Source organism: Nicotiana attenuata, chromosome 7 (assembly GCF_001879085.1).
Source record: "Nicotiana attenuata strain UT chromosome 7, NIATTr2, whole genome shotgun sequence".
Lineage (NCBI taxonomy): Eukaryota > Viridiplantae > Streptophyta > Magnoliopsida > Solanales > Solanaceae > Nicotiana > Nicotiana attenuata.
This window is the reverse complement of record NC_031995.1, coordinates 24,691,679-24,715,886: the sequence shown is the minus strand read 5'-3', so window position 1 is coordinate 24,715,886 and position 24,208 is coordinate 24,691,679.

Here is a 24,208-nt window from a genome sequence, read left to right as displayed (position 1 = left end):
GGATGATATAAGATGGTGATATCATAGTCTTTTAACAGCTCCAACCACCTTCTCTGCCTCAAATTTATCTCCTTCTGCTTGAACAAGTATTACAAACTCTTGTGATCCGTGAACACCTCACATGACACGCCATATAAATAGTGCCTCCAAATCTTCAGTGCGTGAACAATGTCTGCTAATTCCAAATCATGGACTGGATAGTTCTCCTCATAAATCTTCAACTGACGTGAAGCATAAGCAATGACCTTGACACCCTGCATCAACACCGCACCAAGTCCAATACGAGATGCATCACAATAAACTATATATGGCCCTGAACCTGTGGGAAAAACTAACACCGGCGCCGTAGTCAAAGCTGTCTTGAGCTTCTGGAAGCTCGCCTCACACTCGTCCAACCACCTAAACTGGGCACCCTTCTGGGTCAACCTGGTCATCGGGGCTTCAATAGATGAAAACCCCTCCACAAACCGACGATAATAGCCTGCCAAACCCAAGGAACTCCGAATCTCTGTAGCTGATGTGGGTCGAGGCCATTTCTTGACTGCCTCTAACTTTTTTGGATCCACCTGAATACCCTCTGCTGAAACCACATGACCCAAGAAAGCAACTGAACTCAACCAGAACTCACACTTCGAAAACTTAGCATACAGCTGGCTATCTCTTAGAGTCTGAAGAACCACTCTCAGATGCTGCTCATGCTCCTCCTGGCTGCGGGAATAAATCAAAATGTCATCAATGAAAACTATCACGAACGAATCCAAGTAAGGCCTGAACACTCGGTTCATCAAATCCATGAAAGCTGCTGGGGCATTTGTCAACTCGAATGACATCACCAAGAACTCATAATGCCCGTACCGAGTGCGGAAAGCTGTCTTAGGGACATCGGATGCCCTAATCCTCAACTGATGGTAGCCCGATCTCAAGTCGATCTTAGAAAACACTTGGGCACCCTGAAGATGGTCGAACAAATCATTAATCCTCGGCAATGGGTACTTATTCTTGATTGTGACCTTGTTCAATCGCCGATAATCTATACACATTCTCATCGACCCGACCTTCTTCTTGACAAACAACACCGGTGCACCCCATGGCGAGACACTAGGCCTAATGAAGCCCTTATCAAACAAGTCTTGCAACTGCTCCTTCAACTCTTTCAACTCAGGCGGGGCCATACGCTATGGCGAAATAGAAATGGGCTGAGTGCCAGGAACCAAATCAATGCAAAAGTTAATATCCCTGTCGGGTGGCATACCCGGCAGGTCTGAAGGAAATACCTCAGGGAACTCACGAACTACATGCACAGAATCAATAGAAGGGACCTCAACACTAGAATCACGAACATATGCTAAATAAGCCAAACACCCCTTCTCGACCATACGCCGAGCCTTCATATATGAGATAACACTACGGGTGGAATGACAATGAGTCCATCTCCACTCAAGATGAGGTAGACCTAGTAAGGCTAAGGTCACAGTCTTGGCATGACAATCCAAGATAACGTGGTAAGGTGATAACCGGTCCATCCCCCAATATGACATCAAAGTCAACCATGTCCAGCAGTAACAAGTCTACTCGGGTCTCAAGACCCCCAATCACAACTATGCAAGAACGATGAACACAATCTACCACAATAGAGTCACCCACAGATGTAGACACATAAACAGAAGCACTCAAAGTATCACTAGGCATGACCAGATACGACGCAAAATAAGATGACACATAAGAGTATGTAGACCCTGGATCAGATAGCACTGAAGCATCCCTACTACAAACCAGAACAACACCTGTGATAACTGCATCGGAAGCCTTAGCCTCAGGCCTGGCTGGAAGAACATAACATCGGGGCTGGGCCCCACCACTCTGAACTATATCTCTGGGACGACCTGCTGCTGGCTGGCCTCCACCTCTAGCGGCCGGACCTCCACCTCTAACACCTCTACCTCCACCTTCAGCTGGCTGGGCGGGCTGACGAGTCCCCCAATGAACCTCCTCACTCTCTCTCTCTCTCAGTGGGAAGTATAAGAAGAACATGATGGCCAAATCAATAAGCCTAGTCTCGTACTGAGTAACAGTCATAGAACCCTGCTGGAGACGCTCAAACTGCCTCCGATAGCTCTCCCTCTGAGTGATAGGAAGAAACTTCTCCAAAAACAGATGAGAAAACTGATCCCGAGTCAAAGCTGGTGACCCAACTGGTCTGGCCAAACAATAATCTCCCGCCGAGTCTCGGCGTATCCAGACAAACGAAAAGCAGCAAAGTCGACCCCATTGGTCTCCATTATCCCCATGTTCCGAAGAACCTCATGACAGCTGTCCAAATAATCCTGGGAATCCTCAGAAGATGTACCACCAAAAGTAGTAGTGAAGAGCTTGGTGAAACCTATCCAACCTCCACAAAGCCTCCGAAGACGTAGCTGATCTAACACCGGTATGTGCTGCTGCTCGGCTGAAGAAGCAGTACGTGACCTCACCATTCGCGAAGGAACAAGAGTAGAAGTTCAACTAGTATTGAGAATTCAAGTCGCACGACAGGAAAGAATGGATGTGAAGTTTTTCCTAACTCTGTAGCCTCTAGGGGATAAATACAGACGTCTCCGTACCGATCCCTCAGACTCTACTAAGCTTGTCTGTGAATTGTGAGACCTATGTAACCTAGAGCTTGATACCAACTTGTCATGACCCGGATTTCCCACCCTCGGGAGTCGTGACGGCGCCTACTCGTGAAAGCTAGGCAAGCCAACCAACTGAACTATTTACCTTATTTCCATTTTTTTATCCGATAACAATTAAGAACCAACAATTTAATAACAACAGAATTTAAATAGGCGGAAGACTAAATTGCAAGTTTTAATAATGCTACCAATATCAATCCATAACAATCTACCCAAGACTGGTGTCACAACTTCACAGACGGTCTAGGAATACTACAAACAAGGTCCGAAAAATAAATACAACACTGTTTTTGAAATACGTAAATGAAACAGGATGAAAGGATAGAGGGAGACGCTAGGGCCTGCGGACGCCTGCAGGACTACCTCGGATCTCTGAATGGACTCAAGACAGCTACCCAAAGCTAAGGTTCAGAAGCTGCTACATCGGGATCTGCACACAGTGCAGAGTGTAGTATCAGCACAACCGACCCCATGTGCTGGTAAGTGCCTAGCCTAACCTCGGCGAAGTAGTGACGAGGCTAGGACCAGACTACCAATTAAACCTGTGCAGTTAAATCATATACAACGGAAAATAAAAGCAGAAATGTACAGTTACAGATGGGAGGGGGAAAACATGTTGCGGGTTACAACAAGTAGCAACAGAAAACCAACAATTTAATGTAGAGAAACCATAACTCAGCTATCAATATAAATCAGGAAATCAAAGACAAGCATGGCATCACCCTTCGTGCTTTAACACTCTCTCACCAAATGCACGGCATCACCCTTCGTGCTTTAACACCCTCTCACCAAAACAATGCACGGCATCACCCTTCGTGCTTTAACACTCTCTCACAAATATCATACACGGCATCACCCTTCGTGCTTTACACTCTTCCTCAGCCAAGCAACAATCACAGAGCAATTGGGCAAGGGAATCAATAACATCACAATAAAATCAAGTAACAACAAGAAATCAGTAAGTAAATGTAAAGAACACCATAACTCAATTATCGGTATAATCAGGAAAATCAAGGACAGGTATACGACATCACCATTTGTGCTTTTACTCTCATCCTCACCATGAAAATCAATATAATTGGCATGGCATCACCCTTCGTGCTTTTACCTCACATAATCACTCATATAAAGGCACGGAATTGTACATCGTGCGGCACAACATCACCCTTCGTGCTTTAAACTCTTCCTCACAAAAACAATGCACGGCATCACCCTTCGTGCTTTTAACACTCTTCCTCACCCAAACAACAATCACAAACAATAAGGGCAAGGAAATAAATGAAATCACAATAATATCACGATAAAATCCCGGCAAGGGAACAATATCAAAAAAAAGTAACAACATCCCGACAAGGGAATAATATTAAAAGCAACAACGTCCCGGCAAGGGAACAATACCATAATCCTCTTCTCTTTTTCACATTCACAATTTGAGCCAATGCTCCATAAGGTTCAATTGCAAATTATTCTTTCACAATTCACTGCACAACTTGAGCCAACGCTCTTCACTGTTCAAATACCTATATTTTCCACAAACCTTGCTCGACAATAGCAATCATCACATTACACATGAACAATACAAATGGAGTCACATTAATCATAACATAAGACTCACAGGCATGCTTGACACCAACGTATAGATACTCGTCACCATGCCTATACGCCGTACTCAACTAATAACACTTAGCATTTCTTATTTATATGTCTTTATCTCAGGGGTAAATACCATGAAATAAGGTTTGATCCTATTCATGGAGATTCCGTAACTATTCCAAAAATGGAAAGTTCGACACAATTGGGATTTTTTTTGGAAATTGGAAGCAGTTACTAATTCATGATCTGGCTCTTGTACGAGTCCACAATGACTACACGATATGAGCCTTGGTTTGGTGAGTTGAAGTTGTCCTTAGGTGTAATAGGACTCCCAGTTACTGCGCGCGATCGTATACTGAGGTGCTCCCCGCCGGTTGTTGGAACGACGCGAGCCGGGCCGGGTCTCTGCAAGTAGGACACAACTCCTAATCCCTCAAGCTAAGGTTGGACCAAACACCTACCTCGATGCCTCGAACACAATTCAAGCCTCAACTATCGCTTCACCTCTTGATTCCATCACCAATTCGCTCGTATCTAGCCACAAGTTACTTAATTATATCAATAAATGCTAAATGAATCAATTATAATGCATGGAAATAAGTTTTCTAAAGTTTTTCCCAAAAAGTCAAAAATCGACCCCGGGCCCACATGGTCAAAACCCAAGGTTCGAACCAAAATCCGATTACCCATTCACCCACGAGCTCATATATATAATTTGTTTTGAAATCGGACCTCAAATTGAGGTCTAAATCCCCAAAATTTGAAAAACCTAGGTTCTACCCAAAACACCCATTTTAACCTTTGATTTTGAGTTGAAATTATGTGAAAAGATGTTAAAGTTTGAAGAAAACGAGTTAGAAACAACTTACAATCGATTTGGAGAAGAAATTTTCTTTGGAAAATCGCCCAAGAGAGTTTATGTTTTGAGAAGGTATGAAAAATGGCTGAAAATGCGTCTAATGTTCATTAACTGGTCTTTGATTTCGCAATTGCGACCAGGGTTTGCTATTGCGAACCCTTCAGAAATCTGCTATTGTCGCATTTCCAGCTAAGTATCACAATTGCGAAGTCGCTTTTGCAACAGGATTTTTGCATTTGCGACCAAGGGGAATTCCAGGCCACTTCGCAAATGCGATGGGCCCTTCGCATTTGCGATATCGCTTTTGCGATGACCATGTCGAATTTGCGATCCCAAGGCATACCAGGTCTCTTCGCATTTGCGATGAATTTTCTCGCATTTGGGAGCCAGGCGTTGCAAATGCGAAGCCTGCAGACCTGCAACATGCCAGCAAACTCCTAAGTCCAAATTTCACTCCGTGGCCTATCCAAAACCTACCCGAGCCCTCGGGGCTCCAAATCAAACATGTACACTAACCCAAAAACATCATACAAACTTGATCATGCATTCAAATCACCAAAATAACATAAAAAACTATGAATTTAGCATCAAAATCGTGAAATCACTTAAGAACATCAAATTTTCTTCCAATTTTCTCAAATAAGATCCGATTCATGTCATTTCAAGTCCGTTTCTTATCAAATTTTACAGACTCAACTGAAATCAAATATAAGACCTGTACCAGGCTCCGGAACCAAAATACGGGCCCGATACTATCAAATTTCAAACACCTTTCATTTTCAAAAACTCATATATTTTCCCAGAAAAATAATTTTCTTTAAAAATTCATTTCTCGGGCTAGGGACCTCGGAATCTGATTCCGGGCAAACGCCCAAGTCCCATATTTTCCTAAGGACCTCCTGGGATCGTCGGAACACGGATCCGGGTCCGTTTGCTCAAAATGTTGACTAAAGTCAACCATAATCAAATTTTAACTCTAGAAACTCCTATTTCTCATATTTTCACATAGAAGGCTTTCTGGATATAGGTCCGGGCCACGCACGCAAATCGAGGTGAGGAAAAAAGGAGGTTTTCAGGCCTCGGAACACTGAATTTATTTCTAAAACAAGTTATGACCCAAAAGGTCATCACACTACCTTGGGCGCTGGTGACGGGAAACATCTCCTACTTCGCCGGGACAAGGTTATTTCGGCCCAAGACCCCCCAACTCGTATTTAAGCAAGTCTAAGCCTATTTTTGAGGATATCTACATACTTTGAAGGAGAATTCACGTACGGGATCACAAACCACGCTTGGAAGAGGCTTCCAACTAGTTTTTTTTTTCTCCTCTTCCTTTAACTTTATAGTTTATTAGTTCTGGAGTTGTGGGGTGCTACATGAATGTTGTAGTTTGAAGCTTGAATTTTTCTTATTATTTTATCATATTTTTATTTATTCAATCTTGCAATTAATTATTTGTTTGCTTGATCACCAATTGAATACTATCAACGTATCTAGGATTGAACTCGGGAGAGGAAATTCTAGATTGCATATAAGATTGAGTAGAACAAGATCTTGAACTCGAGCATCAAGAATGGATTTGCGGATAGGATAGGGATATACCTAATCACCTTGCTTGGTTATTATACGGGAATTATTAATGCGTTCTTGTTAATCCTAATTCCATAGGAATATAGGCATTAAGTTAGCTTGAATAGGCGAGTAGAACTTCGGGAGAAGGCTGCGAGTAATATTAACCCTGTAAATAAACAGACTAGATAAATTAATTACACAATTTAAGTGGAAGACTCAACGGAATTGTTAGCTAACCCATAGCTCTAGAATATTGTCTCTCATTGAATTCGTGTCTAATTTGCCAACTTGTTCCTTTAATCTCTTAGTTTGTTTCTTTAGATTAGTTCGAGTTAATTATTCATACTTTAGGATTCGCTTGAATAGATTAATACTTTGGGTTGATAGTTAATCACAAGTCCCTGTGGGTACGATATCTGGACTTACAATCCAATATTACTAGTCGACCACGTATACTTGTGTGTGCATTGGGGCGCAACAAATATATTTATAGTATTAATTTTACATCTGAAATTTGGTGTATAATTTTTTATAAATTAATTTTCATATATATTATTTTATATAAAATTATAAGTTAATTTATTATACGTTATAATTGTATAAAAAATATAACCATCATAAAAAATGAAAAGTTTAAATATAAAATATAATAATTTGTTAATAAATAATATATTAACATCAACAACAACAACCAGTAAAATTCCACAAGTGGGGTCTGGGGAGGGTAGTGTGTATGCAGACCTTACCCCTACCCGAGGGGGTAGAGAGGCTGTTTCCGAAAGATCCTCGGCTCAAGACGACGGAAAGAAACACTATATCAGATCCATCAACAAAAAAATTAAGAAATAATGACAGCAATATAAGAACCAGAAAATAGATTAGAAGCAATAACAATAATCAGTAAATAAAGCCCGACACAATAAAAATGGAGAATAGTGAGAACATGACATAAACCACTAGAAGTTGGAGACACAACCCTATCTGACTAGCCTCAACCACCTCCTAAACTACAACTCTAATGCGCGACCTCCACACCTTCCTATCAAGGGCCATGTCCTCGAAAATCTGAAGTCGCGCCATGTCCCGTCTGATCACCTCACCCCAATACTTCTTAGGCTGCCCTCTACCTCTTCTCGTACCCGCCAAAGCCAATCTCTTACACCTTCTAGCTTGGCCATATGGGCTCCTCCTCCGTACGTGCCCGAACCATCTAAGCCTCGCTTCTGACATCTTAGCATCCATAGGAGCCACACCCACCTTCTCACGAATATCCTCATTCCGGATCTTATCCATCGTAGTGTGCCTCTACATCCACCACAACATCCTCATTTCTGCTACTTTCATCTTCTAAGTATGTGAGTTCTTAACTGGCCAAAACTTAGCTCATACAACATGGCCAGTCTAACCACCACTCTATAAAACTTACCTATGAGTTTCGGTGGTATTTTCTTGTCCCATAGAATTCCAGATGCTAATATGCGTTTCATCCACCCCACTCCTATACGGTGCGTGACATCCTCGTCGATCTCCCCATCCCCCTAGATAACCAACCCAAGGTACTTGAAACTATCTCTCCTAGGGATGACCTGTGATTCAAGCCTCACTGCCATTCTTGCTTCCCTCGACTCCGGCTAAACTTGCACTCTAGGATGTATATTAAACATATAATAAATATTTAATAAATTAGAGACTTGCATAGATGAATATTGAAACTACATTATTTTAGAAAATTATAACAATAATTTAGTACTCTAATAGGTCGATTCCAGATCCACCAATATCATTATAATATTAAGTGTATGGGGCAGAAGATAGTTATGGTTGTGCGTAGTCAAATTGTTGACTTCTTTTATCCATTATTTATTTTTGTTCCTTTCAAATAAATTCACGAATATTTGGCGACAATAAAATTTTATTTTCTTCTTTAAATTCTTTTAATTTCAAAGCTCTATCTTTTATCTTCATATCTCACTGCCTGTCTGCACTTGACTTTGCCAACAACTCAACAAGCCGATTTTTTTCTGATTGGACCATTTTCATAGCAGATGAAAAACCTTCACCGATTTTTCTCATCATTTTTGTTTTCTTCACCCAATAGGTCATTCTGATGATGTGAAAATAACCCGCAACATCCTCATTCAAATTTAGTGAAATTCATGATAAGTTAGGAGATAATACTAGAGGTGAATCAGGAGTAGGAGTCTCAGACTCCGATGATACATAAGAAGAATCTTGATTTATAACCTTCATTTCTTCCATCATCGACATCTTTGAACTTCTCAAAATCTTTCAACATATCCCACACATGATCAAATTTAAAACCTTTTTTGTAGTTCATGTAACGACCCGACCGGTCGTTTCATGAGTTACCGCTCCGTTTCCCCCATTTCTGCTTCTTTATATGTTGTTCAACTGTATTTCATCGCATCGTGTTGGTTAGTTTGGGTTCGGAGTGGTTTGTGGAGAAATGAGAAACTTAGTCTCTTAAGTTGGTCAATTAGTTGGAAAAGTCAATCGGAAGTTGACTTGTGAGTAAACGATCTCGGAATTTGGTTTTATGATTCGGATAGCTTCGTGAGGTGATTTGGGACTTAGGAGTGTGATCAGAATGTATTTCGAGGTCAGGGGTAGGTTTAGGCTTGAATTGGCGAAATTGGAATTTTGACATTTTTCGGTTGGTAGTGGAGATATTGATATAGGGGTCGGAATGGAATTCCGGAAATTTGAGTAGGTCCACTGTGTCATTTAGGACGCGTGTGCAAAATTTCAGGTCATTCGGACAAGGTTTGATAGACTTTTTGATCGAAAGCGGAATTTGGAAGTTTTGGAATTCTTAGACTTGAATCCGAGGGTGATTTGGTGTTTCGACGTTGTTTTGAGTGTTCCGAGGATTGGTACAAGTTTGAATAGTGGTATATGACTTGTTCGTATGTTTGGCTGAGGTCCCGGGGGCCACGGGATGATTTCAGAAGGTTGTCCGAAAGATTAGAAGTGAGTTTGGGCAGCTTCAGCTGCTGTTCCTGTCATAACCGCACCTGCGGATTGAGCACCGCAGGTGAAGGCCCGCAGAAGCGTAGAAACGGCCGCAGATAGGACTAAGGATATGAAGGGCAGGAGCCGTAGATGCGGAGAGCTGAGCGCACCTGCGATGGCGCAAACGCGGGTATTTGGCCGCAGATGCGGTTTTGGGCGGATAAGTGATTTCCGCAGGTGCGACCCGTTGGACCGTAGGTGCGGTCGCGCAGGTGCGTGTTTGAGGCCGCAGGTGCGGAATCCCTTGGCCAGAAGCTATATAAACTTGCCTTCGCGAATTTCAGCTGGTTCCACCATTTTTGAGACGGCTTGAGAGCTCTTTTGAGAGGATTTGAAGAGGGATTCAAGGGATAACACTTGGAGGTAAGATTTTTGAATTCAATACTTGATTCTATGGCATTATTTCACTAATTAGGCTTAAAATTAATGGAAAATAAGGGTTAAATTTGGGGAATTAGGGCTTGAAATAAGAGAGTATAAATTAGGAATTTGAGGGGCCATTTGGGTTCCGATTTTGTTGTTCCTGATATGTATAGACTCGTGGGAGGATAAGATTCTAGTGATGTGATTTTTATCTAAATTCGAGACGTGGCCCGAGGGTCGGGTTTGGCCAATTTCGGGATTTTTGAGTAAATTTGGTTATTTTTGTCTTGGGAGTTTGTTCCTTTAGTCCTATTTTGATGTTATGATTCTGATTTTGGATAGATTCGAGGCGAGTTGAGGCCGATTCGAGAGGCAAAGGCATCGCGGGCTAGAGTTTGGACCGGATTGAGGTAAGTAATGATTGTAAATGTTGTCCTGAGGGTAAGAAACCCTGGATTTCACATCGTTGTGCTATTTTGAGGTGACGCATATGCTAGATGACGAGCGTGGGTCGTGCACCGCTGGGGATTGTGACTTGGTCCATCCCGTACGACTATTGAGTTGCGTATTTGATTGAAAACTGTTTAATACTATTGTGTTTTGGAAAGTATTACTATGTTTGGGACTGAATGTCGTGTTTGGGCCTCGTGCCGGCTGTTTAAACCCTTAGGGGCTTTTTACTATTGTTTCCTCACTGTTTTGATAATATTTACACTCAGTCATGCTATGCTTTGACTGATTTCATAACTCGGATTTTATTTACACCTTTGATTTTATAAATGATATATTGAGCCGAGTACCTGTTTTACTATTAGCCCGAGGGCTCGAGTGAGTTCTGACTGAGTGAGGCCGAGGGCCTGTGTTGTGAGGATATCATGGGATCGGGCTGCGTGCCGCAGCAGGTTGTACTGATTTGTGATATATGAGAGGCCGAGGGCCTGATTTGTTATGCCACGAGATGGTGTATGTTAGCGCTTGGACTGTAGGAGCCCCTCCGGAGTCTGTACACCCTTAGTGAGTGTGGGAACCCAGTGTGTGTGATGTGATATTGCCCGAGGGGCTGTTGTTATTTCATGTTGTTGCCCAAGGGGCTGATTACGAGTAATTGTGAGGTGGCCCGAGGGACTGGTTCTATTGATAGTATTCCCGAGGGGCAGTTTATGGTACTTGTTTTGCCCAAGGGGCTGTTTAGGTTTCTATCCTTTTAGTCACTATTTTCATCACTCGTTTGAAACTATTGAAAGATGTTTTAAAGGGTTTACTGAACTGAGTTGTTTTTACGAGTTTTATTGCTTTGCTGCATTGTTCTGGACTTATACTGTTTTGCTGTAGTGTTATGACGTGGTTTACGTGACTTCTTACTGCTCAGCTGCCCTTTACATTTATTACTTACTGAGTTGGCGTACTCACATTACTCCCTGCACCTTGTGTATAGATCCAGGAGTCTCGGGTTGCGATAGCGAGTGCTGATCAGCCTTCTAGCAGGTCTCCGGAGTTGACTAGGTAGCTGCTTGGCGTTCCTAGCCCAGTGCTTCTCCTTCCTACCTTATTCAACCTTGTATTAGCGTTTGTTTTCAGCCTATGTTGCCCTTTCTTATTTCGAGACGAGTTGTAGTTGCTCATGACTGGTGACACCCCGATGTCGGGCAGTGTTATGTTTCCGCACTATTTATTTTAACTTATATTATGGAATTTTAGCTACTTAATGACTTAAAAGGACTTATTATAAATGTCTGGTTGGTTTTGGGGTTTGTGTCGGCTGGCCTGGTTTCACGATAGGCGCCATCACGACCGAGTCCATTTTAAGGTCATGACAAGTTGGTATCAGAGCCTAAGTTACATAGGTCTCACGAGTCATGAGCAGATTTAGTAGACCCTCGCGGATCGGTACGGAGACGTTTGTATTTATCCTCAGGAGGCTGCAGAACCTTTAGGAAAACTTCATATTCTTGAATTCCTGTCGTGTGAATCTATTGATTCTAGTACCAAACTTCTGTTATTCTATTCTCTCACACATGGTGAGGACACGTGCTATATGTCAGGATGGACGACCACCAGTACCACCAGCTGGGGCCACTAGAGGTTAAGGACGCGGTCGAGGCCGTGGTAGGGGCAGAGGTGTAGCCCGCACAACAGCTAGGGCAGCACCTACATATCCACCAGTCGCCCTAGTTCATGATCAGGTCCCAGTTGTGGACGCTCCAGTAGCACCAGCTCAGGCATCGTCGGTGCCTATTGTGATTCCAAGCCTTCAGGAGGCCCTGGCCCAGATTCTATCAGTGTGCACTGGCCTAGCTCAGGCGGTCTCATTTACTACGGCCGCAGCTACTTCTCAGGCCGGGGGAGGCACTCAGACTCCAGCCTCTTGCACACCTGAGCAGGTCGTGCAGGGACTTCAGACACCGGGGGCACCTCCAGCCCAGCCGGTTGCAGCTACTCAGGACTATGTAGCTCCTATTATGCCAGAGGACGAGCATCGCAGATTGGAGAGGTTTTGGAGACTTCAGTCTCTGACTTTCAGTGGTGCAGAGGGCGAGGATGCCCAGGGTTTCTTGGACAAGTGTCAGAGGATGCTTCAGACGGCGGGTATTTTGGAGACCGGTGGGGTCTCGTTCATAACTTTCCAGTTTTCAGGGGCTGCACTTAGATGGTGGGAGGCTTACGAGAGGCGTAGGCCGGCTGACGCAGTGCCGCTTTCTTGGCAGCAGTTCTCCATTCTCTTCCCGGAGAAGTTTGTACCTGAGTCTCGTCGGGAGGAGCTGCGCAGGCAGTTTGAGTAGCTTCGTCAGGGCGAAAGATCTATTTCACAGTATGAGATGCAATTCTCCGAGTTGGCTCGTCATGCGGTCTGGTTGGTTCCCACAGATCAAGAGAGGATCAGGAGGTTTATAGATGGCCTCAGTTATCAGCTTTGGTTGCTTATGACCAGAGAGAGAGTGTTTGGTGCTACCTTTGATAAGGTTGTTGACATAGGTCGACCGATTGAGATGGTTCGTGTTCAGGAGAGGTTTGAGAGGGAGGCCAAGAGGCCTCGTGGTCAGGGTGGATTCAGTGTTACTCCTCATGGGGGTCAGTTTTAGCACAGCAGAGGCCGTCCATTCAGGCATGCTCAGTCAGCTCGCCCAGGTTATCGCGGGCCTCGTCGGGCCATGGTTCTCACAATTCTCATCAGGGCCATTCATCACTTAGTGCCCTTCCAGCCTAGAGTTTGTCCCATGCTCCATCAGTTCAAGGCTCTACTATGCCAGGTTCTTCTGCTAGCCATCCCAGTGCTAGGGGTTCCCTTCAGTCCCTGTCTCCAGCACCAAGGAGTTGTTATGAGTGTGGGGAGTTGGGGCATATTTGGAGGCAGTTTCCTCGTTGTCTTGGGGGTTCATCTCAGCAGAGGAGTTAGCCCTCGATTTCAGCACCAGTTACTTCACCACTCGCCCAGCAAGCTAGGGGTAGAGGACAGTCAGCTAGGGGTCGCCCCAGAGGGGGAGGTCGATTAGGTGGCGGTCAGGCCCGTTTCTATGCACTTCATGCTAGACCCGATGCTATTGCTTCAGATGCTGTGATTACAGGTATTGTCTCAGTCTTCCACAGGCATGCCTTTGTGTTATTTGATCCGGGCTCCACTTATTCCTATGTGTCATAATATTTTTCTCGTTATTTGGATATGCCCCGTGAGTCTCTTGTTTCATCTGTTCGTGTATCTACTCCGGTGGGCGATACTGTTGTTGTAGACTGCGTATATCGGTCATGTGTGGTGACTATTGGGGGTTTGGAGACCCGAGTGGACATTATGTTACTTTGTATGGTGGATTTCGATGTGATTTTGGGCATGGATTGGTTATCCCCATGCCGTGCTATTCTGGACTGTCATGCTAAGATAGTGACGTTGGCGTATGTCGGGTGTGCCACAGTTTGAGTGACGAGATTCGACCAATTTTGTTCCCAATAGGGTGATTTCATTTTTGAAGGCCCAGCGGATGGTTGGGAAGGGTGTCTTTCATACTTAGCCTTTGTGAGTGATGTTAGTGCATACAATTCTACCATTGATTCTATTCCAGTAGTGAGGGATTTTCCCGATGTGTTTCCTGCAGACTTGCCGGGCATGCCACCGGATAGGGATATTGATTTTGGTATTGATTTGGTGCCGGGCACTCAGCCCATTTCTATTCCTCCATATCGTATGGCACCAACGGAGTTGAAGGAGCAGCTTCAGGAACTCCTTGATAAGGGGTTCATTCGGCCTAGTGTGTCACCGTGGGGTGCGCCTATTCTATTTGTGAAGACGAAGGATGGCACTATGAGGATGTGCATTGATTACAGGCAGTTGAACAAGGTCACAATAAAAAACAAGTATCCTTTGCCTCGTATCGATGATTTATTTGACCAGCTTCAGGTAGCGAGGGTGTTCTCCAAGATTGATCTCCGTTCAGGGTATTACCAGTTGAAGATCAGGGACTCAGATATTCTTAGCACAGCTTTCAGGACCCGATATGGTCATTATGAGTTCCTTGTGATGTCTTTTGGGCTGACCAATGCCCCAACAGCGTTCATGCATTTGATGAACAGCGTGTTCTGGCCTTATCTCAACTCGTTCATTATTGTTTTCATTGATGATATTCTGGTATACTCGCGTAGTTAGGAGGAGCACGCGGAGCATTTGAGGGTTGTGTTGCAGATATTGAGGGAGGAGAAACTTTATGCAAAGTTCTCCAAATGTGAGTTTTGGCTTAGTTTAGTGTCTTTCTTGGGGAACGAGGTGTCCAGCGAGGGTATTCAGGTTGATCCGAAGAAGATAGAGGCGGTTCAGTGTTGGCCCAGGCTGTCCTCAGCCACAGAGATTCATAGTTTTCTTGGTTTGGCGGGTTATTACCGTTGGTTCATTCAGGTATTTTCATCCATAGCATCACCCTTGACCAAGCTGACTCAAAAAGGTGTGCCTTTCATGTGGTCGGATGAGTGTGAGGCGAGCTTTCAGAAGCTCAATACTGCCTTGACCACGGCTACAGTGTATTGTGATGCTTCGAGAGTGGGTAGTGGGTGTGTGTTGATGCAAGACGGTAGAATTATTGCTCATGCTTCTCATCAGTTGAAGCCGCATGAGAAGAACTACCCTGTTCATGATCTAGAGTTGGTTGCCATTGTTCACGCGTTGAAGATTTGGAGGCATTATTTGTATGGTGTGTCTTGTGAGGTGTTTACTGATCATCGTAGCCTCCAGCACTTGTTCAAGTAGAAGGATGTCAATTTGAGGCAGCGGAGATGGTTGGAGCTACTAAAAGACTATGATATTACTATCTTGTACCATCCGGGGAAGGCCAATGTAGTGGCCGATTCTTTGAGTAGGAAGGCGGTGAGTATGGGTAGTTTGGCATATATTCCTGTTGGGGAGAGACCTCTCGCAGTTGATGTTCAGGCCTTGGCCAATCGGTTTGTGAGGTTGGATATTTTAGAGCCCAGTCGGGTCTTAGCTTATGTGGTTTCTCGGTCTTCCTTGTTTGATCGCATCAGAGAGCGCCAGTATGATGATCCTCACTTGCTTGTCCTTAAGGACAGAGTCCAGCACGACGATGCCAGAGATGTGACTATTGGTGATGATGGGGTGTTGAGGATGCAGGGCCGGATATGTGTGCCCAATGTGGATGGGCTTCGGGAGTTGATTTTGGAGGAGGCCCATAGCTCGCGGTATTCCATCTATCCGGGTGCCGCGAAGATGTATCAGGATATGATACATCATTATTGGTGGAGGAGAATAAAGAAGGATATTGTCAGCAGGTGAAATATGAGCATCAGAGACTGGGTGGCTTGCTTCAGCAGATAGATATTCCAGAGTGGAAGTGGGAGCGGATCACCATGGATTTTGTTGTTGGACTCCCACAGACTTTGAAGAAGTTCGATGCTATTTGGGTTATTGTGGATTTGCTGACCAAGTCCGCGCACTTCATTCCTGTGTGTAGTACCTATTCTTCAGAGAGGTTAGCAGAGATTTATATCCGAGAGATTTTTCGCTTTCATGGTGTCCCGGTTTCCATCGTTTCAGATAGAGGTACTCAGTTTACTTTGCAGTTTTGGAGGACCGTGCTGAGAGATTTGGGTACTCAGGTCGAGTTGAGCACAGCTTTTCACCCTTAGACAGACGGGCAGTCTGAGCGCACTATTCAGATATTGGAGGACATGTTACGTGCTTGTGTCATTGATTTCGGTGGTTCATGGGATCAGTTTCTACCGCTCGCAGAGTTTGCTTATGACAACAGTTATCAGTCGAGTATTCAGATGGCTCCATATGAGGCTTTATATGGGAGACGGTGTAGATCTCCAGTTGGTTGGTACGAGCCGGGTGAGGCTAGGCTTTTGGGTAAAGACTTAGTGTAGGATGCTTTGGACAAGGGTGAAAGTGATTCAGGAGCGGCTTCGTATGCGTAGTCCACACAAAAGAGTTATGCTGACAGGAAGGTCTGTGATGTGTCTTACATGGTTGGGGAGAAGGTTCTACTGAAGGTTTCACCCATGAAGGGTGTTATGAGATTTGGGAAGAAGGGTAAATTGAGTCCTCGGTTCATTGGGCCTTTTGAGGTGCTTCGGAGGATTGGGGAGGTGGCTTTTGAGCTTGCTTTGCCACCCAGCTTATCGAGTGTGCATCCGTTATTTCATGTTTCTATGCTCCGAAAATATATTGGCGATCCGTCTCATGGTTTAGATTTCAGCACGGTTCAGTTAGACAGTGATTTGACTTATGATGTGGAGCCAGTAGCTATTTTGGAGCGTTAGGTTTGAAAGTTGAGATCAAAGGACATAACTTCAGTGAAAGTGCAGTGGAGAGGTCGGCCCGTGGAGAAGGCTGCCTGGGAGACCGAGCGGGAGATGCGGAGCAGATATCCTCACCTATTTGAGGCTTCAGGTATGTTTATTGACCCGTTCGAGGACGAACGTTTGTTTAAAAGGGGGAGGATGTAAGGACCTGGCCGGTCGTTTCATGAGTTACCGCTCCGTTTCACGCATTTCTGCTTCTTTATATGTTATTCAACTATATTTCATCGCATCGTGTTGGTTAGTATGGGTTTGGAGTGGTTTGTGGAGAAATGAGACACTTAGTCTCTTAAGTTGGCCATTTAGTTGGAAAAGTCAATCGGAAGTTGACTTGTGAGTAAACGATCTCAGAATTTGGTTTTTATGATTCTGATAGCTTCATGAGGTGATTTGGGACTTAGGAGCGTGATCGGAATGTATTTTCGAGGTCAGCGGTAGATTTAGGCTTGAATTGGAAAAATTGGAATTTTGGCATTTTTCGGTTGGTAGTGAAGATTTTGATATAGGGGTCGGAATGGAATTTCGGAAATTTGAGTAGGTCCGTTGTGTCATTTGGGATGTGTGTGCAAAATTTTAGGTTATTCGGATGAGGTTTGATAGACTTTTTGATCGAAAGCGGAATTTGGAAGTTTTGGAATTCTTAGGCTTCAATCTGAGGGTGATTTGGTGTTTCGACGTTGTTTTGAGTGTTCCGAAGATTGATACAAGTTTGAATAGTGGTATACGACTTTTTTGTATGTTTGGTTAAGGTCTCGGGGGCCTCGGGATGATTTCGAAAGGTTGTCGGAAAGATTAGAAGTGAGTTTGGGCAGCTTCAGCTGCTGTTCCTGTCATAACCGCACCTGCGGATTAGGGACCACATGTGCGGGCCTGCAGAAGCGTAGACAGGGCCGCAGATGCGACAAAGGATGTGAAGGGCAGTAGCCACAGATGCAGAGAGCTGAGCGCACCAGCGATGGTGCAGGTGCGGGTATTTGACGGCAGATGCGGTTTTGGGCGGATAAGTGACTTCCGCAGGTTCAACCCGTTGGACCATAGGTGCGGTCGTGTAGGTGCGTGTTTGAGGCCGCAGGTGCGGAATCCCTAGGCCAGAAGCTATATAAATTTGCCTTCGCGAATTTCAGCTGGTTCCACCATTTTTGAGACGGCTTGAGAGCTCTTTTGAGAGGATTTGAAGAGGGATTCAAGGGATAACACTTGGAGGTAAGATTTTGAATTCAATACTCGATTCTATGGCATTATTTCACTGATTAGGCTTGAAATTAATGGAAAATACGGGTTAAATTTGGGGAATTAGGGCTTGAAATTGGAGAGTGTAAATTAGAAATTTGAGGGGCCATTTGGGGTCCGATTTTGATGTTCTTGATATGTATAGACTCGTGGGAGGATAAGGATTCCAGTGATGTGATTTTTATCAAAATCCGAGACATGGGCCCGGGGTCGGGTTTGGCCAATTTCGGGATTTTTGAGTAAATTTGGTTATTTTTGCGTGGGCTTTGTTCCTTTAGCCTATTTTGATGTTATGATTCTGATTTTGGATAGATTCGGGCGAGTTGAGGCCGATTTGAGAGGAAAAGGTACCGCGGGCTAGAGTTTGGACCGGATTGAGGTAAGTAATAATAGTAAATGTTGTCCTGAGGGTAAGAAACCCCAGATTTTACATCGTTGTGCTATTTTGAGGTGACGCACACGCTAGATGACGAGCGTGGGTCGTGCACCGCTGGGGATTGTGACTTGGTCTATCCCGTACGACTATTGAAAATTGTTTGATACTATTGTGTTTTGGAAAGTATTACTATGTTTGGGGCCTCATGCCGTGTTTGGGCCTCATGCCGACTGTTTGGACCCTTAGGGGCTTTTTTACTAATGTTTCCTCACGGTTTTGATAATATTTACACCCAGTCATGCTATGCTTTCAATGATTTCATAACTTGAATTTTATTTACTCCTTTTAATTTTATAAATGATATTTTGAGCCGAGTACATGTTTTACTATTAGCCCGAGGGGCTTGAGTGAGTTCTGAGTGAGTGAGGCCGAGGGCCTCTGTTGTGAGGATATCATGGGATCGGGCTGCGCGCCGCAACAGGTTGTACTGATTTTTGATATATGAGAGGCCGAGGGCCTGATTTATTATGCCACGAGATGGCTTATGTTAGCTCTTGGGCTGTAGGAGCCCCTCCGGAGTCTGTACACCCCCAGTGAGCGTGGGTACCCAGTGTGTGTGATGTGATATTGCCCGAGGGGCTGTTGTTGTTTCATGTTGTTGCCCGAGGGGCTGATTACGAGTGATTGTGAGGTGGCCCGAGGGGCTAGTTTTGTTGATATTATTCCCGAGGGGCGGTTTATGGTACTTGTTTTACCCAAGGGGCTGTATACGTTTCTATCCTTTTACTCATTGTTTTTATCACTCCTTTGAAACTATTGAAAGATGTTTTAAAGGGTTTTGCTGAACTGAGTTTTTTTTACGAGTTTTATTGCTTTACTGCATTGTTCTGGACTTATACTGTTTTGCTGTAGCGTTATGACGCGGTTTACATGATTTCTTACTGCTCAGTTGCCCTTTACTTTTATTACTTACTGAGTTGGCGTACTCACATTACTCCCTACACCTTGTGTGCAGATCCAGGAGTCTCGAGTCGCGATAGCGAGTGCTGATCAGCCTTCCAGCAGGTCTCCGGAGTTGACTAGGTAGTTGCTTGGCGTTCGCAGCCCAATGCTTCTCCTTCCTGCCTTATTTAGCCTTTTATTAGCATTTGTTTTCAGACTATGTTGCCCTTTCTTATTCCGAGACGAGTTGTAGTTGCTCATGACTGGTGACACCCCGATGTCGGGCTGTGTTATGTTTCCGCATTGTTTATTTTAACTTATATTATGGAATTTTAGCTACTTAATGACTTTGAATGACTTATTATAAATGTCTGGTTGGTTTTGGGGTTTGTGTCGGCTGGCCTAGTTTCACGATAGGCGCCATCATGACCGGATCTGTTTTAGGGTCGTGACAGTTCAGATCTTGCATAATGATAGATTAATATACACTCGTTATTGTATCTTGAGAAACATCTGAATTAACTTTACATAATAGCATATCTTCATTGGTAGAGTATCTTGTAGATCGAGTGGACTTTTTTTGCAAGTGATTAGAGGAAAGTGGATTATATGGTTAAAGAAACAAAAGCCAACTTCATATGGATGGATATGTTGGCACTTTAATATATATAGATATAAGTAGAGCCAAAAATTGACATAATTCATACTTAGATTTCATCTTGATCTCAACATTGGATGGATTTTATCCTAATCTCAACCGTCCGATGGATTTCATCATTATCTCAAAGTTATCTTTAAATAAATATCTCTACACATTCTTCAATATGTAGAGATAAAGTAGACACAATTATTGACCGAATAATAATAGGATATATTTTTTCTTAATCTCAACAGTTGGATGGATTTCATCCTTATCTGTATCTCTGCACATTCTTCAATGTGTAGAGATAAAGTAGACACTATTATTGACCGGATACTAATATGATAGATTTTTTCTTGATCTCAACCGTTGAATGAATTTCATCCTAATCTCAACCATCTGATGGATTTTATATTTATCTCAAATTTATCTTTAGGTAAAATATCTCTACGTATTCTTCAATGTGTAGAGATAAGGTAGACACAATTAATGACCAGATAATAATAGGATAAATTTTATTTTGATCTCAATCGTCGGATGGATTTCATCTTAATCTCGACTGTTGAATGGATTTTATCCTTATCTCAAATTTTTCTTTAGGTAAAATATTGTTACGATCCAAAATTCAACTAGCCATGATGGAACCTAAGCCAATCCGCTAGATAAGCTAGTTAACAATAAACCGGTTCAAATGAGATTTATTAAGAGAAGAAATGATAATACAACTAAACTATTATACAAAGAATTTCCAAGGACTGGTAGTACAAATCATGAGCTTCTAAGATTTAGAGTTTACAAAGCTAGTATTAAATAAATACATCATCTGTCTGAATATACATAAACAAATTTTCATAAGTCTAGGGCTACCATGAACAAAAGGCAGTTGTAATTGGCATGCAAGTATGTCTTTAGTGCTAGATTCCATCGTACACGTCAACATCAACATCCAAAATATGCACGCAAGGTGCAGAAGTATAGTATGAGTACAACCGACCAAATGTACTCAATAAGTAACAAACCCAATGAGTAGCATTAACATGCATTATAGAGAGGACCTTTATGCTGTTTATTGTATACTCTCCACCTTCTTTTACATTTCATAGCATCGATTTTTTGCAAGCTTACTGTAAAGAGTTGGGCATGTCCAATTCTTATCCATATTCTGAGAAGGTTAGGTTTTATGTCCCCTTCCTTCATATCTTCAGCTTTTGGTTATTAATCTACATGGTAGGGGACGATGCCAAACCCCCCATCATTACAAAAACGTCTTATATATAAAAAAAAAAAGTAACAAACCCAAGCTTAGGTTGAAAGTAGTGACGAGCTGGGACAAAGGTCGGAGTTCGACACCAATAACTCGTAACAGTTCATAACAATATAATGAGGGTAACACAAGTAATAACTCTACGATAAAAATGTGCATCTCATTCACAGTTCTGGAAAAATAGTCATTTGCTTTTTAAGTATTACAATAAAACTCAAATCTTTTGCCGAAATCACCAAAAATATGAGTAAGTATGAAAACTGTGATTTTTCTTTCCAAAACTTTTCCACAGGTAAATGTTTCATTATCAAATGGCATGAGGAAAGTACATCTCTATGCCTACATATCTGTTACACCCCGTGTTTTCGTACGTAAGAGTTCATCATAAGTCAATTAATGTAAGCTCAGAAAGGGAATCATCTTTTAAAAGTTTACAAAATTTAGTTCATCATGTTAACGTGGAGGTTACAAATATTTAAGATCATTAGTACCAAGTAGCAAGAGGGTTTGAAGGCTTAGAAGCTAAACGAATTGAAGAAAATAAGTTTCGTCAAAAGTCGACAAGTTGGAATGTTTTACCATGTACTTTTGGGGTAATACTAGGGTTATTAACATTATAAGGAGATTATATTATGAGTTATTTTAGTCGTACGATAGTTGGTGTTATGTTTTTAAGTCAAGCGAGTTGTGGAACAAAAGTTGGAAAAAGGTCATCACAAGTTCCATTCATAAATGTGCTGAAAATTAGGTCAAATGTAACTAAGTTTCTCTCCCAATATACTTGGAATTAGGGGATGATCTACCTATCAAATTAAAGATCTATGAGTCTAGTTTCTAATACAATAAACCGTTTGTTGATATGATATTGGAGTAGAGAGATATTTGCATTTTCGCAAGACAACGCAGACTTGTAGGTGACAAGTAGGTGCATCACCTACTTGCCAAAAGGAGAGGTCTCAATTAAACCTCCTAAAGCCGGCCAATAGGGGACATTTAAAGGATTATAAAATCAATTATTTCACCCATCTTTCATACTTTGAAAACCTAATTGAACCCCTGAAACTCCTCCCCAAAAATCCCACACAAACCCTAGGGTATTCCGGGTGTTACGACGCGATTCTAGTGCTGAAAAGTCCGGACAGCATGCTAGTTTCTCTTTCTCCTTCTTGTATCCGTGTTGAGGAACTTATTTTTGATGAAAAAGGACCAGGTTTCGTGGGTGATACTCAGTACAAGGTAATTTTATGCTTCTCCTTCCATTATCTATGCGTTTGCGAGTTGTAACTCGATCGTAAAGAATAGACCTAGCTAGTTTCGGAAGAATGGTATGTTGTTTGTTCTTGTGCAATGGTTGGCTGGTTGTGAACTTATTTTTAAGTTAAATTCATGGCTGGTTTATTGGATAAGAGTTGTAATGATGTACTTCTGGTTGTATTTCTCAATTTGAAAGAAAAGACAAGTCGAAACGTGTTTAAGTAAACTGAAAAATTATGTTTGAGTTGATGAACTTGTGGGAGTGTTTTTGGGCTGTTTCGTGTTGGTATTGGGTTTTCTCTTTTACTACTATTTTTATGGAGTTGAGAGGAGGAAGGGTGTGGAGAAACACCACATAATGGCAAGGTTGTTTGTTGGTCGTTCATCGTAACATTTTCGGATTGTTTGACACTATTATGGTTGTCGTGTTGTGTATGAAGTGATAGTGGTATGTTAGGCTGTTTATGATTGTTTTGACTAGTGTGAATTCATATATATAGGGGAGGTGCTGTCCACTTCATTGTAAAATAGATTGTTGTTGATACATAATAGTTACGACGCTTAAACGATAACAAGAGTGTCATTTCTCTTATTGCAGACTAAGGAGCCGTGAAATTGCATAGCTTGAGGTTGGGAAGAATATACAAGGTATGTTAAGGCACTTCCTTCATTCTTTTGGCATGATCTAAAGTAACATGAACATAAACGGTACGCTAATTCATAACGGATCTACTCCTAGAAACTAAGGTTGTCCATGTTGTTCTTTCCTTATAAAGTTATTCTAAGCAAGTGTGTATGATCCTTAAATCCTACTAAGGTTCATATTGACGGTAGGGATGTCCATAATGTTCTTAGGTCACTCCAAAAGGTTTAGAACTTGATTCCATGAGTCGAGCATGCATTATATATATATATATATATCTATTTTACTCTACCGAGCCGCACTATAGTCGGCCGGGTACGGCACCTATTGTGCAACCACTGATCAGTTGGGTTTACCGAGCTCCACGTGGCCGGGTACGATTCTACCGAGCCTTATGATAGCCGGGTACGTTTTTACCGAGTCCTCTTTGAGGCCGGGTACGATATGATGATGATGATGCCCACAGAGGCGTATGTTTTTTTAAAAAGTTTATGTATATATATGTATTATGCATTTCATGTCAGTAGCCCCCAGAGGCACTCAGATGTGATAGGTTGTATCTCCTCTATCTCTCTTTACATTATTGTTCTTATTTATGTTTTCCTGCCTTACATACTCGGTACTTTATTCGTACTGACGTCCCTTTTGCATGGGGACGCTTCGTTTTATGCCCGCAGGTCCTGATAGACAGGTTGACATTCCTCCAAGTAGGCTATCAGTTCAGCGGAAGGTGTTGGTTCACTCCACTTGCTTCGGAGTTGCCTATTTGGTCAGTATGCTTTGGATATGTATAGATTGGTATGGCGGGGCCCTGTCCCGACCTTTATGATATTAGGTACTCTTAGAGGCTTGTAGACAGATGTCAGGTGTATGGATACTTGTATGGCCTTTTCGGCTTATGTTTTGAGTTTACAAATGGTCATGTCGGCCTTATAGGCCCGTATGTCACATGTATAAGTTTGCATATCA